Source organism: Saimiri boliviensis, chromosome 15 (genome assembly GCF_048565385.1).
Source record: "Saimiri boliviensis isolate mSaiBol1 chromosome 15, mSaiBol1.pri, whole genome shotgun sequence".
NCBI lineage: Eukaryota > Metazoa > Chordata > Mammalia > Primates > Cebidae > Saimiri > Saimiri boliviensis.
This window is the reverse complement of record NC_133463.1, coordinates 72,840,764-72,857,156: the sequence shown is the minus strand read 5'-3', so window position 1 is coordinate 72,857,156 and position 16,393 is coordinate 72,840,764. Positions and strand designations below refer to the sequence as shown.

Sequence of the window (16,393 nt, the reverse complement as noted above, 5' to 3'; positions counted from 1 at the left end):
TTTTTTTTTTTAAACTACTGGACATCTCTTGATTCCTGCCCAGTCTTCAAATGTTCTAAACCACCAAGGCCAATAGCACCTGAGAAACCAGTGGAAGCCCATCTCTGGCAACCCTACCCGCTGGCCCATACTCAGAGCAGAGAGCAAGGAATTTGCTTGGTTCCCAAGACAACCATCTCAGGTTTAGATGGGGAAGCTGTTCAGGAACAGAGCAATAGGTTTCTTGACTGATTCCTTTCACTGGGTTCTTGTGTTTTGAGAGATGGGGGCAAAAGGGAGGGTACATATGGAGCCAACATATTAGATCACATAATGACTAGTTTACTCTCTACAACACAAAAAGTAGTTTCACAGTCACAATCCCTGTGCTCACACCAAAGGCCTATGGGAGGGACAGCCATGGGCAGGAGGCTGATGCAGGCAAGAGAGCATCTGCTGTGAAGCCCAGCTGTTCAGGATTCAAATTCTGACTTAGTGAGTCATTAGCAGAGTAACCTTGGCCAGCTACTAAACCTCTCATTTCTAAATTGGGGAAAATGCCTTCCTCACAGGGTTAGGAAGATTAAATTATAGAATGTATTAGTATATTCATCAGGGTATGAGACATATTAAATAATAGCTGTTACCACTATATGTCTTTTTTCCTCATTTTAAAGTTTATTGTGGGATCAAAATATTAACAGAGCTGTATCAGTCAAGAGCAGTATTCCCATTGCTAAAACTCATAGGCAGCCCGAGCCCGGCTCCATCCAACCACCTCTTCCAATGCTCTTTAACTGGTGGTGCTTTCTATATATGACACCAAGCAATAGATGATGATTACTTTTTCTACTGAATAGAGTAAGTTCCTTGATTGGTTTAACATTTATAGACTGCCTGAGAGAATAAAAACGTCACCATACAGTAGGTTAGTGGTAAATCAAGGTCTTCGCAGTGGTGGCAGAAGAAAAGGGTTGGCTGCTGGAAACATGCCCTGGAGGGTGCGCACGTACACACTTAAGAATTCATGCCACCTTTAGCAGAAGGTTAGAATTCAGTGGCTATGGATGCTTGTGCAGAATCTTCTCACCTACTGACATAAATTTCACAGAGAATCTTCTACATTGCTCAGCCCTCTAGGGCCTGTTCAGGGAACTCGTGTCCCTGTTTGAAAGTGTAGCTACTTCTCTCGAAGGTGCTATTAAGTGTTTTCATTGGCTGTGGTTGTGTAAAGTCATTTCGGAAAGGAAGTTGCACGGAACTGAGGTTGGTCCTGCTTCGTCTGACGCTGGAGGCCTGCGACCCACAGTGGTGGTCATGGACACACTGGGAGGTGGAGGGGCACCGCAGCTTCTGGTAGTTGTGCGGTTCTTCTGACAAATCTGCCAGGTCTTCAGAAATCTCTTTGTCCCTTAGCAAAAGCAGTTCACAGTGAGGAGGATCAAACACTTTTTGCAACCCAGTTTTATTAAGCGCACTTTTGCAAGCCGTGACCTTCTCTGAGGCTGTTTCACTTGTACTAAAACAGAAAAAAATGAGAAGGACCAAGACAATCCCTGAGTAATGCCAATAATTGTCCCATGAGTTGTAGTGACTTGTTCAAATAGTTATGCTTTTTCTCTTTTCTTTACAATGATTTTCATCCCTAAGGTATACACAGTTGTGGATACCATTACAGGTGGAAGAATTATTGATGCACGTGTTGCTATGGCAAAAGGCAGTGCTGCCTGTGCAGGGAGCTTATGATCCAGCAATTTTACTTTTAGCTCAGTACTCCAAAGAATGGAAAGTAGGAACCCCATTACTTGCACACCAATATTCACAGCAGCTTTACATACAGTAGCCAGAAGGTGGGAACAAACAAAATGCCCACTGGTGAGTGGGTGGGTGGATAAACGCTATGTGGTATGCTCCACAAACGAAGGAAAGAGCATTCAAAACCTGCTAAGCCGACTGCCTCCCTCTGTTCACACTTGAATCACTCCAATTCCTGTTTCAAGCGTTGCATCGTTGGCCACAGTGCTGCAAGACTTGGCCTTCAGGTTTTCAGTAGAACTGCTTCTATCATAGACTGTAACGAAGTCTCTCTTACATTTATTTGAGTGCTCCATTTGATAATCTAGGAACCTCAAATGAATCTTAGCTTTTGGAGTGGCTTTAATGGTCCAGATGCAATCAATGGCTTGGTCAGGTTTCATTTTCTCTTGTTTTACCTAACTAGAGCTCATTATTCCATCAGCTCTCAAGAGCTGGAACTGATAGTCTTCTAGGTAAGTAAAGTCTGGATCTGGAACAAATGAATATTAGTTCTCTTCAGCAGAACTACACTTAAGCCACATGAATCTCCCCATTGATCTAATTAATGGAAAGCTTTTCACGACACGGTAATGATCTATAAGGAGAGAGAAACCAAATGGCCCATCTCGAACTTCCAGGCGGTCAAACCGACACTCAAATGATGGCTCTATATAATAATGTTCAGCAAAGGTTAACTCGATTCTTTGATGTGGAGCAGCTTCCAAAATGTAGATACACTCCTTGTTTGGTGGATATGAGACAGAATAATTTGGTGATGCAAAATGACCTCCATTGCTGGTTTGAACCCAAAGGTCACACTGGATGGCAGGAATGTGCTTGATTCCCATATTTTGTCCATCTTTGAAGACAGAGCAGAGCCCCTCCAGGGGCATGTTCCCAAGCTGCCAGGCGCTTTGCAAGGGGCTGAGGCTGAGGCTGCGGTAGCCCCACTCTGTCCCCATTGCTGGCCAGCAGCTGTCTCCCACCGGGCAGGGCTCAGGTCCTGCGGCCCACCATGCCAGAGCCCCTCAATGGGCGCCACCTCCTGCTCTGCAGGGCCCCGTCCCGTCAACTGCACAGGATCCGCTGAAGTGTTACTACTATATTTCAGATAAAGAAACTGAATCCTTAACAGGTGACTCATTTGTACAAAGTTACATGACCAATTTGTAGCTAAGCTGGAACTCAACTCCTGCCTACTGATATCTTACAGCCTTAAAAAAGGCAGGGAGAAAGGGAGAGAGGAAATCTATTTTCCGGAAAGCTCCTTTATTACCACATTTATTCTTCATGGTTCACCTACAAGTTTGGGACTGTTTCCCCCATCTTTCTATCTCAGAAGGAAGGTTAAGTGTTTGAACCTGGATTTAAATCCAGTTCTGCGATGTCAATGGCTTGTTCTTAATCACCGTGTATGGTTTCTCCTTATGGGCTCACAAGTTCTTGTCCTTGTAGGAGTTATGATACAAAGCAGGAAAATAATACTAAACCTGGAAGGAGGCGAAAACCTGGTCTTACAGGTGGAGACAGGAGGCCTAGGGGAAGTGGAAAAAGCAGATTTGGTAGGACTTGACCCTGAAGAGGACACACTCCTAACCTTCCTCCTTTTCAAAAAAAAAAAAAAAGACAGGATCTCACTCTGTTGCCCAGGCCACAGTGAATGGTGCAATCATAGCTCACTGCAGTCTCAAACTCGTAGGCTCAAGCAATTCTCCTGCCTCAGCCTCCTGAGTAGCTGGGACTGCAGGTGCTCACACTGCCACCTCTGGCTATTTTTTTCTTTCTGTAGGGATGGAGTTTTACAGTGCTGCCCAAACTATTCTCAAACTCTTGGCCTCAAACGATCCTCCTTCCTCAGCCTCCCAAAGCTCTGGGATTACAGGTTTGAGTCACCAGGCGTGGCCCTTCCTCCTTCCTGTGTGCTTGTTCCTGATACATTCTTTTCTGCAGTCCCTGGTTTATAAGATTCAGGCCTGAAGCAAGTGCCAAAATATGGCTGTCAAGGCTGGGACTCCGACCCAGAACCCCAATCTGATGAGAGTGATTTGATTTGAAGCTTGACCAGAGAGTTCCACAACACTACCTCTTCCTGGTCAGTCAGGCAGCTTAGATTTCACTCTTGCCTCTCTCCATTTTTTCTAAAGCAGTGTGTCCCCAAAGAAATGACATAGACAACTTGTTTTCGTGTATCTATTCATAGAAGAAATAATACCAGTATAGTGACAACTCTTGGGCTTTGCCATCAGAGAGAACCAGGGGTGGATTCTGGCTGTGCCACCACCTATTGTATATGTGACTTTGTAAAATTTACCCGACCTCTCTGATCATCTGTAAAATAGGAATAATTAGGGAAGAGGGACCTGTGCCAGGGAAGACTGCACCAGTGACCACCGTCACCCATCACTTCCCAGGACCTGATTCTTGCCTCAGAAAGCCCGAAGATGTACAATTGTCAGTGCTCAGGTGATGGCACCCTCCAGACTGTCTCAACCTGAGTAAAGTGCGCACCTGAGTGAGGCAAACCCCAGAACCCCAACTGAGTTACTTTACAGTGAGAAATAGGTCTGTCGCCTGGAGCAGAATGCTTGCATTAGCATGACTAGTCTACTCACTCCTGTCAACAGGTCACTTGGGAGGTCAGACCTTCAATAGACAATTGCTTTGATGCATATAAAGCAGAGAAGGCAGACTTTGGATAATTTTGGGATAAGATCACGGCAGTCATTTAAAATTTGCTTTGAGAGCCTACTCTATGCCTGCTGTGGGCTTGTGGTCCCCCAAAATGTCCATGCTTTGAAGCCGTAACCCCCTGAACCTGAGGATGTGACTATATTTGGAGATGGGACTTTTTTTTTTTTTTTTTGATACAGAATTTCACTCTTATTACCCAGGCTGGAGTGCAATGGCGCCATCTCGGCTTACCACAACCTCCGCCTCCTGGGTTCAGGCAATTCTCCTGCCTCAGCCTCCTGAGTAGCTGGGATTACAGGCATGTACCACCATGCCCAGCTAATTTTTTGTATTTTTAGTAGAGACGGGGTTTCACCATGTTGACCAGGATGGTCTCGATCTCTGACCTCGTGATCCACCCACCTCAGCCTCCCAAAGTGCTGGGATTACAGGCTTGAGCCACCGTGCCCAGCCCTGGAGATCGGACTTTTAAAGAGGAAACTAAGTTAAAGTGGGGTTGATAGGGTGGGCCCTTTCAGTCTGACTGCTGTCCTTATAAAAGATGAGACACATAGAGGGAAGATGGTGTAAAGACACAGAGAGAAGAGGGCCATCTACCAGCTAAGGAGAGAGGTCTGAGGAGAAACCAACTCTAACAATACCTTGATCTTGGACTTCAGCCTCCAGAGATGTGAGAAAATACATATCTGTTGTTTAGGCCCTTGAGTCTGTGGTATCTTGCTGTGGCAGCCCTACTGAACTAACACACAAGGCAACATGGTATAGGAGAATCTCTCAAAAATGGTCTTCTAGTCAGCAGCAGAAGTCACACGTGGGGGATGTTTCTAAAAACAAGGAGGGGGCCAGGTGTGATGGCTCACACCTGTAATCCCAGCACTTTGGGAGGCCGAGGTGGGTGGAGTGTTTGAGATCAGGAGTTCAAGACCAGCCTGGCCAACATGGTGAAACCCTTTGTCTATTAAAAATACAAAAAATTACCTGGGCATGGTGGCAGGTGCCTGTAATCCCAGCTACTTGGGATGCTGAAGTAGGAGAATTACTTGAACCTGGGAGGTGGAGGTTGCAGTGAGCTGAGATCATGCCACTGCACTCCAGCCTGGGTGACAGAGTGAAACTCCATCTAAAAAAATAAAAAATAAAAACAAAGAAGGGCGGGCAGCAACAGCTTGATCAGTATCAAAGAGTCAGTCCCCAGCAGGGAAGGCTGGGTGTGAGTAAAGCCCAGGTGTCCCCATGAGTTTATCTCCGTGCCCAACCCCAGTGATTGACTGTGTCTGAATCCTCCAGGGAGCGTGGGAATGTCAAAGAGCTGTTCGGCTGAAATCCCTTCAGCACCATGGGATGAAGCAGCCCTCTCTCAGGGCCCTCCTGGAGCACACAATGAGTGGGGAGAGAGGCATTGTCACCCTAGCTGGGGCCCAGCCTGGCTCTGGCACAGAGGAGTGCTCAGCTATTGTGGGAAGTGTGGCAGCCTTGGGAAATGGCAGTGGTTCCAGCTGAAAACACAGGCTTTAAGTCACGTTGCTGAAAATCAATTTGCTGCAAGCTAATTTACTAAAAGGCCATTCACCAAATGACCTAGTTGCTGAATTATTTAGGAGTTTTTATGAGGCTTTTGTGTCATTCTTGTGCCTGCCTCTGCCCTGACTCTGCATAAATCCGATTATATGTGAGTGGTGCTGATGTGTTGGGGGAAGAGGGAACTGTTCGTAAACGTAGGCTACTGTGGTCTATATTTTTGTAGACTTCTGTCCTGCCTCAGCTCCTGAATCAGGGCAGTCTCTCTACCCCTTATCTACTATTTTGACTCAAATGAGGATATTTTCCTTTAAAAGCAGTTTAATCTCTTCTGCATTTTTGTAGGTTGGCATTCTGTAAAGTTAGGATTGCTGTTGGCTGCAAGCCACAGAAAAAACCTGACTAACAAGTTAGAAGCTGTTTTTTTCCATGTAACTAGAAGTCTGAGTGAAGCAGTGCAGAGCTAAAGCTTTCTCGTATTTCTTGGTGTGCTGTCATTGACCTTGGCTTTAGTCCTCATGTGGAAAAATGGCTGCTGCACCTCCACATATCACATCTATATTCCAGGCAGGAATCAAGGGATGGGCCAAAGGGCAAGCAAAAGCTGTGCTAGTCCTCATCTCAGAGAAACCAGAGCTTTCCAAAGTCCCAGCCAGCATACTTCTTACTGTCTGCCATTGGCCAACACTTGTCATCCCAGTCTGTGCCCCCACCTACATACCTATTTCCACTGCTGTATCTGGAGGTGAAATGATGTTGGATGAACTCTCCTAGGCCCGGTTTAAGGTTTTATTTAAAAGCAATGTTTTATTCCCTGAGTGAGGAAATAGGACTTTTTAAGCAGCTGAGATCTATAGATCACATTGGGTCATAAGAGTCTATAAAATAGGGTTATTACTGTCACTGTAATCTGATTTCTACCCATCAGTTGATGAGGTCTGAGGAAACTCAGTGTGCAGAGGTGAATAAGACATGACAAGCATAAATTCTAGAGCCAGATAAAATGTGTTTTGGATTGCAGGAGAGGTCAAACAAGGTGCACTGGCATTTGGAAGAAAGAAAGTTAGCCCCTCCTGGTGTGGAGGATCATCATGAGCAGAGTGTCATGTACCTCTAATGCTTACTTTAAAATTTTACATCACTGCAAATGTATTTCTTCTTAATGGTCACCTTTGCAATCTCTACATGCCTGGATTCTAATTCCTCAGCCTCTAGCTGAGCTTCCTGAATGCCAAAGGAAGAAAAAAGCCCCTTAAGCATTTCTTGAAAGCCCCAGGTGGGCTTTTAAGAGGAGTAAGTGACTCAGTAAAACCATAAGAAAGATTCTCCACAATCTGATTTTTGTTCTTTTACTGAAAATCAGTTGGCTTACAGTTAGAAAGCAGTATTGTTAAATCGTCATAAACATTACAAAGACTAGCACAGGCAGAAAATCAGATGGTTCTTTAGGGAGAAAATAGTCTGTTTCCAGTCATAATGCAATAGCTACTATGTTGGGAACAAAGAGAGAAAATGGTTTTAAAACCAAATAGAACTTTCTTATAATTAGCTGTGGAGCCCGAATTTATTGACCTGTAAATTGGGACTAATTATATCCACATGTAGAAAACATTACTATTATTCACCAACAGCTGATCCTCCTCTACTCTGAGCACAGGAGGTCACTGTAGTTCCCTGCTCACTTGAAGTTGGGCATGTCCATCTAACTCGTTCTGGCCAATGAAATGTAAGTAGAAGTGCCAAGTCTTCCAAGTGGAATGATTTAGTAGGGTTGTAGTCTTATCACTCTATTTTCCCTGACTCAGCAATTGTGAAATTAGTATTGACGGGGAGTGTCCATAAGATCAAAACAGCCTAGAATCCTGGCCAACATGTGGAATGTTGCTCAGACTCAGAGCCAAATCTCCGAGTAGGAAATAAACTGCTTAGATGAGGCTAAACCTCTAAGATTTCATGGGAATGTTTGTTACTACAGTATATACTGACCTACTATGACTATAGACATTGCAGAGATTAACGTTATAGATCTTCCATAGGAAATTATCTAGAAAAATAGCATGCCTGCTGCAATAAAGATCTGACAATATTAGTATTATGTGTTAATGACATACAGAAAAACAGCAAGGATATTAACAAATGGTGCTGGGAAAAAAATGGATAGTCAAAAGCAAAAGAATGATGTTGGGCTCTTATCAAACACTATATATAAAAATTAACTCAAAATCAAAGACCTAAACATAAGAGCTAAAAGTATAAAACTCTTAAAATGAAACTTAAGAGAAAAGCTTCATGACATTAGGTTTGGTAGTGATTTTTTAGATATGACACCAAAGATCCAAGCAACAAAAGAAGAAATAGACAAATTAGACTTCATGAAAGTTTTAAATTGATATACCAAAGACCTATCAACAGAGTAAACAGGAATGAGAGAAAATGTTTGCAAATCACATACATGTCCTTTGCGGGATTAATATCCAGAATATCCAGAATACTCCTAAACTCAACAGCAACAACAACAAAAATATGATTAAAAAACAGACAAAAGACAAATAGACATTTATCCAAAGAAGATGTACAAATGGCCAGCAAGCACATGAAAAGACACTCAACATGATTAACCATTAGGGAAAGCAAATTCAAAACCACAAAATAGCACTTCACATCCACCACCCACTGAAAAAGCTGCATCAAAAAAGAAACTCAGAAAATAACAAGTATTTGTGAGGACTGGAGAAATTGGAACACCTGTGCACTGCTGGTTGGAATATAAAGCAGTATAGCCACTATGGAAAGCAGTATGATAGTTTCTCAAAAGTTAAAAATCAAATTACCCTATGGTTCAGCAAATCCACTTCTGAAAACGTACCCAAAAGAATTGAAAGCAAGGTGATCACAGACTGGATGTTGTCCCCTCTAAATCTCATGTTGAAATATAATCCCCAATATTAGAAGTGGAGTCTGGTGGGAGGAGTTTAGGTCATGGGGGTGGATCCTTCATGGCTGAGTGCTCTCCTCAAGGTAGTGAGTTCTCCTGAGATCTGGTTGAAAGTGCATGACATCTTCCCTATCATTCTTTCTTGCTCCTGTTCTTGCATGTGAGATGCCTATTTCTGCTTCACCTTCTTCCATTATTGTAAGCAGCTCAAGACCTCACAGAAGCTAAGCACATGCTAGCACCACACTTCAGGATAGCCTGGAGAATCATGAGCTAATTAAACTTCTTTATTTTTATTATTTTTTTAAGCATTTGTTTTTTCTTGTTTCCAGTGGGGTTGGATTTTTAAACTATTTTTTAAGTTCAGGGTATATATACAGATTTGTTATACAGGTAAACTGTGTGTCACAAGGGTTTGATGTACAGATTATTTCATCACCCAATAAGCATACTACCCAATAGGTAGTTTTTAAAATTCTCTCCTTCTTCCCACCCTTCATCCTCAAGTAGGCCCCAGTGTCTGCTATTCCCTTCTTAGCGTCCATGTATATTCAATGTTTAGCTCCTACTTATAAGTGGTATTTGGTTTTCTGTTCCTGTGCTAGTTCACATAATGATAATGGATTCCAGCTCCATCCATGTTGCTGCAAATGACATGATCACATTTTTCATGGCTGCATAATATTCCAGGTATAAATGTACCACATTTTCTTTATCCAGTCTACAACTGATATGCATTAAGGTTGATTCCATGTTTTTGCTATTATGAATAGTGCTGCAATGAACATACACATACATGTGTCTTTATGATAGAATTATTTATATTCCTTTGAGTATATACCCAATTATGGCATTGCTGGGTCAAATGATACTTCTGCTTTAAGTTCTTTGAGAAATTGTCACACTGCTTTCCACAATGACTGAACTAATTTATGTTTTTACCAGCAGTGTATAAGCATCACTTTTCTTTACAACCATGCCAACGTCTGTTGTTTTTTGTCTTTTTCATAACTGCCAGTCTGACTGGTGTGAGATAGTGTCTCATTGTGGTTTTGATTTGCATTTCTGTAATGGTTAATGATGTTGATCTTTTTTTCATATGCTTGTTGACCTTGCGTATGTCTTGTTTTGAAAAGTTTCTGTTCATGTCCTTTGTCCACTTTTTCATGGGGTTGTTTTTCTCTTGTAAATTTCAGTTCCTAATAGATTCTGGATATTAGCCCTTTGTCAGATACACAGTTTGCAAATATTTTCTCTCATTCTTTAGGTTGTCCATTTACTCTGTTGATAGTTTCCTTTCAACAGAGTAAAAGGATATTAAGGTGTAGAAGCTCCTTTGTTTGATTAGGTCCCATTTGTCAATTTTTGTTTTTGTTGCAATTGCTTTGGTGTCTTTGTCATAAAATCTTTGTCAAGGCTTATGTCCAAAATGGTATTTCCTAGGTTATCTTGCAGGGTTTTTATAGTTGTAGGTTTTACATTTAAGTCTTTAATTCATCTTGAGTTGATTTTTGTATATGTTGTAAGGAAGGAGTCCAACTTCAGTCTGTTGCATATGTCTAGCCAGTTATCCCAGCACCAGTTATTGAATAGAGAATCTTTTCCCTGTTGCATGTTATTGTCAACTTTATTGAAGATCAGATGGTTGTAGGTGTGTGGCTTTATTTCTGGACTCTATTCTGCTTCATTGGTCTATGTGTCTTGTCTGTTTTTTGTACCTATGCCATGCTGTTTGGTTACTGTAGGCTTGTAGTATAGTTTGAAGTCAGTAATGTGATGCCTCTAGCTATGTTCTTTTTGCTTAGGAGTCCCCTGAATACGAGCTCTTTTTTGGTTTCTTGTGAATTTTAAGATGATTTTTCTAACTCTGTAAAGAATGTCACTGGTAATTTGTTAGGAATATCATTGAATCTGTATATTGCTGTGGGCCATATGGCTATTTTCACAATATTGCTTCTTCCTATCCATGGGCATGAAATATTTTTTCATTTGTTTGTGTCATTTCTGATTTCTTTGAGCAGAGTTTTATAATTCTCATTGCAGATATATTTCACCTTCTCTGATTAGCTGTAATCCAAGGCATTTTCTTCTTTTTGTGGCTACTATGAATGAGATTGCATTCTTGATTTAGCTATCAGCTTGAATGCTGTTGGTGTACAGAAATGTTACTGATTTTTGTATGTTGACTTTGTATCCTAAAACTTTGCTGAACTTACTCGTTAAATCTAGGAGCCTTTGGGCAGAGACTATAGGGTATTCCAAGTACAGAGTCATGTCCTCTGCAAACAGAGATAGTTTGACTTCCTCTCTTCCTATTTGGATGACTTTTATTTCTTCCTCTTTCCTGATTGCTCTGGCTAGGACTTCCAGTACTATGTTGAATAGATGTGGTGAGAGTGGAAATCTCTTGTCTTGTTCTAGTTCTCAAGGGAGTGCTTCCAGCTTTTTCCCAGGGTATAATTTTGGCTGTGAATTTTTCATAAATGGCTCTTACTATTTTGAGATATGTTCCTTCAATGCCTAGTTTGTTGAGGGTTTTTGGGATAAAAGGATGTTGAATTGTATTTAAGCTTTTCCTGCATCTATTAATATGATCATGTGGTTTTTGTTTTTAAATGTGTTTATGCGATGAATTGCATTTATTGATTTGCATGTATTGGACCAACCTTACATTCCAGGGATAAGGCTTATTTGATTGTGGTGGATTAGCTTTTTGATGAGCTGCTGGATTCAGTTTGCTAGTATTTTATTGAGGATTTTTGCATCTATGTTTATTAGGAATATGGGCCTGAAGTTTTCTTTTTTTCTTGTGTTTCTGCCAGGTTTGGGTATCAAGATGATGCTGGCCTTATGAAATGTGTTAGGAAGGAGTCCCTTCTCAATTTTTGGGAATCATTTTGGTAGAAATGGTACCAGGTCTTCTTTACACATCTGGTAAAATTTGTGAATCCATCTGGCTCTTTCTGGGTGGTAGACTTTTTATTACTAATTAATTTTGGAACTCGTTAGTGGTCTGTACAGGAATTCACTTTCTTCCTGCTTCAATCTTGGGAGATTATGTTTCTTAGAATTCATTTTTTTTCTAGGTTTTCTAGTTTGTATACATAGAGGTGTTTGTAGGAGTCTCTGAGAGTGTTGCTGTTGTTGTTGTTTCTTGTGTTTTTGTTTTTGTTTTTGTTTTTTTGGATTTTTGTGGGGTTGGTGACAATGTCCCCTTTGTCATTTCTGATCATGTTTTTTTAGATCTTTACTTTCTTTATTAGATAGTCTATGTAGTGGTCAATAAACCTTATTCTTTAAGAAAACAAACTCCTTGATTTGTTGATCTTTTGCATGATTTTTCGTGTCTCAATTTTCTATAGTTCAGCTCTGATTTTGGTTACTTCTTGTCTTCTCACAGTTTCAGGGTTGTTTTGCTCTTGTTTTTCTAGTTCTGCTAAGTGAAGTGTTAGGTTGTTAATTTGAGATCTTTCTAGCTTTTTGATGTGGGCATTTGATGTTATAAACATCCCTCTTAACATTGCGTTAGCCATGTCCTAGAGATTCTGGCATGTTGTATCTTTGTTCTCATTAATTTCAAAGAATTTCCTGATTTCCACCTTAATTTCATTGTTTACCCAAGAGTCATTTGGGAGCAGGTTATTCATTTTCCATGAGATCATATGGTTCTGTGTGATTTTCTTGGTATTGATTTCTATTTTTATTGTGCTGTGGTCTGAGAGTATGCTTTGTCTGATTTTGGGTTTTCTGAATTTTCCGAGATTGTTTTATGGCTGATGCATGGTCAGTTTTAAAAGTATGATCCATATGCAATGAAAAGAATGTATGTTCTGTTGGTTTTGGGTGAAGAGTTCTGTAGATGTCTCTTTGGCCCATTTGGTCAAATGTTGAGTTCAGGTCCTCAATATCTTTGATGACTTGATGATCTGTCAAATACTTTCAGTGTAGGGTTGAAGTCTATCACTATTATTGTTTGGCTCTTTAGGTTTCTTTATACATCTCTAAGAATTTGCTTTATGAATATAGGGGCTTCTGTGTTGGGTGCATATATATTTAGCATAGTTAGGTGGTCTTGTTTAACTGAACCCTTTACCACTATGTAATGCCCTTCTTTGTCTTTTTTTGATCATTGTTGGTTTAAAAGTCTGTTTTGTCTGAAATTAGAATAGCAACTCCTGCTTTTTTTCTTTTTTTTTTTTTTTTCCTGTTTTCTGTTTGCTTGGTACATTTTTCTCCATCCCTCTACCTTGAGCCTATGGGTTGCATTTCATGTGAGATGGCTCTCTTGTATATAGCATACAGTTGGCTCTTGCTTCTTTATCCAACTTGCTACTCTATGCCTTTTAATTGGGGCATTTATGAATAGCTTATTAACCTTGTCAAGGTTAATATTGATATGTACAGGTTTTATCCATGTGATGTTGTTAGATAGTTATTATACCAACTTGCTTGTGTGGTTGCTTTACAGTGTCAATGGTCTGTGTACTTCAGTGTGTTTTTGTGGTAGTCAGTAACAATCTTTCCTTTCCATATTTAGAACTCCCTTAAGGACCTCTTGTAAAACAAATCTGGTGGTAACGAATTTCTCTTAGTATTTGCTTGCCTGAGAAGGATCTTATTTCTCTTTTTCTTATGAAGCTTAGTTTCGTCAGAAATGAAATTTTTGGTTGGAATTTCTTTCCTTTAACAAAGCTGAATATAGGCCCCTTATCACATGTGGCTTGTAGGGTTTCTACGGAAAGGTCTGCCATTAGCTTGGTGGGATTTCCTTTGCAGGTGAGTTGTCCCTTTTCTCTAGCTTTTTAAAATATATATATATTTCATTTTAACCTTTAATAATCTAATGGTCATCTCGTATATTATCTCATAGGGGTTCTCTGCATTTCCTGAATGTTGGCCTCTCTAGCAAAGTTGGGGACATTTTCACGGATGCTATCCTCAAATATGTTTTCCAAGTTGCTTGCTTTCTTACCCTCTTTTTCAGGGATAACAATGAGTCATAGATTTGGTCTCTTTATGTAATCCCGTACATTATCTAGGAGGATTTGTTTATTCTTCTTTAGTGGTTTTCCGTTACTTTCGCCTGACTGAGTTATTTTGGAGAACTGATCTTTGAGCTCTGAGATTCTTTCTTGAGCTTGGTCAGTTCTGCTGTCAGTACTTGCAACTGTATGATGAAGTTCTTGAACTGAGTTTTTCAGATCTGTTAATTCAAACTGCTCTTTCTTAAAATGACCATTTTGTCTTTTATCTCCTGTATTGTTTTATTGTATTCCTTAGATTCCTTGGATTGGTTTTTTACTTTCTCCTGAATGTCAATAATCTTCCTTCCTGTCCACCTTCTGAATTCAATTTCTGACATTTCAGCCATTTCAACCTGGTTAAGAACCATTGCTGGGCAACTAGTGTTGTTGTTTGGAGTCAAGAAGACACTATGGCTTTTTAAGTTGCCAGAGTTCTTGCACTGGTTCTCTCTCATCTGCATGGGCTGATGTTTCTTATAACTTTGAAGTTGCTGTCCTTTGGGTAGGGTTTTTAAAAAATCCTCTTTGATGCCTTTGGGAATTTGACTGTGGTATAAGGTGGGTTCAGTCAACTGGTTTTGATTCTAGTCCACTGCTGAGTCTTGGAGCCCCGTCTAATTAGCGCCACATTTCTTTTGTTGGGGGTTCGGGTCCATGGGGCTCCCTCAAGTAGAGGCTGCAGTTGGCAGACGGCTGTATGCCTGCTGGATCAGCCTTAATCTTCTGTCCAAATGCTTCCCAGGGAAATACAGTGTTGCACCCACCTGCAGAGTTCTCACAGAAGTGGGACAGAAGTTCTAGTGGGTGTTGCCTGTCTGATTGGTGGGGGTAGATGGAGTTGCCTGCCCTGCCATCCAGGTATTTCTGACATGACAGGAGGCTGTTTCCCTCAGCATATTCAGGCAGAAGTAGGACCTCTGGGCCGGGAGTGTTAGCAGGTGTGGCTCATCTAGCTATGAGAGGTAGAGTTAGAGTTACTCAACCCACTGTTAGGCTGTCTCCCAGAACAACAGGAAGCTGTAGTCACTGGCTACATTCAGATGGAAGCAAGACCACTGAGTCGGGAGCTCTAGCAGGCCTTGCCCACCAGGCTGCCAATGCCAGTGGCTTCCCAGGACAACAGGAGGCTGCACCTGCCAGCTGAGTTCACAAAGAAGTGGGATCACTGTACTGGAAGTCCTAACAGCCATTACCTGCCTGGCTACCAAGGGTAGGTGAGGCCACCCACTCTGCCATCTGGGTGCTTCCTGGAATGACAAGAGACTGTGCCTGCAAATGAATTCAAGTGGAAGTGGGACCACTGGGCTGGAATCTCTAGCAGGCGTTGCCCTCCTGGCTGCCAGTGGCAGGGGCGGGTAGGATTTCCCACTGGCTGAGTTCACAAAGAAGTTCACTGGCTGAGTTCACGTAGGCTGCTGGGCTAGAAGCTGATGCGGAGCCTCGTCTGGTGAGAGTGAGCAGAGCAATACTACTGCTTCCAGGCACTGCAATCTCTACTGGGGCTATGGCACCAGGGCTGGTCTGCTGCAGAGCTCAAGACTTGTAGAAGTCCTCTTGGACTCGAGAGTTTCTTCTGCAAAACATCCAGGCGGCTCTCTGTCTCAGTTTAGAAGCGTGGTTGGAGGGGATGTGCTGGGGCGTCAGGGGAATTCTGTTGTTCCCAGTTTTGTATAGACCCCTGTGAAGAGTGTGAATGCCCCAGGACGCTCTCACTCACTCACGCTTTCCCATGATGGAGAGGTTCTTCTAGCTCTGCACTGAACCCAGACAGGCTGGTGCCCAGCTTCCCTCCTTTCTGCTTTCTGTGTCCCCCTGCTGCTTTGATGGATTCTGATGTGTTTCTCATATTATCAGCCTGCAGAGTCCGTGTTCACTAGCCCCTTCATTTCTGCTCCATGACAGCAGCACACATGGGTTGCTTCAAGTCCGCCATCTTGACCCAACTTCCCTAAGACTCTTTTCTTTATAAATCACCCAGTCTCAGGAATTTCTTTATAGTAGTGCAAGAATAGACTATCACCCACGGTCTGGAGTAGATATTTGTATACCTATGTTTATAGCCACATTATTCACAATAGCAAAAAGGTGAAAGCAATTCAAGTGCCCATGAATGGATAAACAGTGTGATGTGTACACACACACACACACACACACAGATGAATCTTATTCAGTTTTTAAAAGGAGAGAAATTCTGACCCGTTACAACATAGATGAACCTTGAAGATACTACACAAGTCATGAAAGAATGTAGTACTGTATGACTCCACTAATACGAGGCACTTAGATAGTCGAATTCATAGAGACAGAAAGGGGAATGGTAATTTCCATGGGCTGAGGGGAGGGAGAAATGAGGATTTATGGGTACAAAGTTTTAGTCTTACAATATGAAAAAGTTCTAGAGATAGACGGCAATGATGGTTGCTTGACAATGTGAATATACTTAATGTCA

General features: G+C 41.7%; 1 pseudogene; it reads right to left on the bottom strand.

Annotated features, from left to right (window-relative positions):
* Positions 1–963: 963 nt before the first annotated feature.
* LOC101030224 (neuropilin and tolloid-like protein 2) lies at positions 964–1,913 on the bottom strand (annotated as a pseudogene).
* Positions 1,914–16,393: the final 14,480 nt, after the last annotated feature.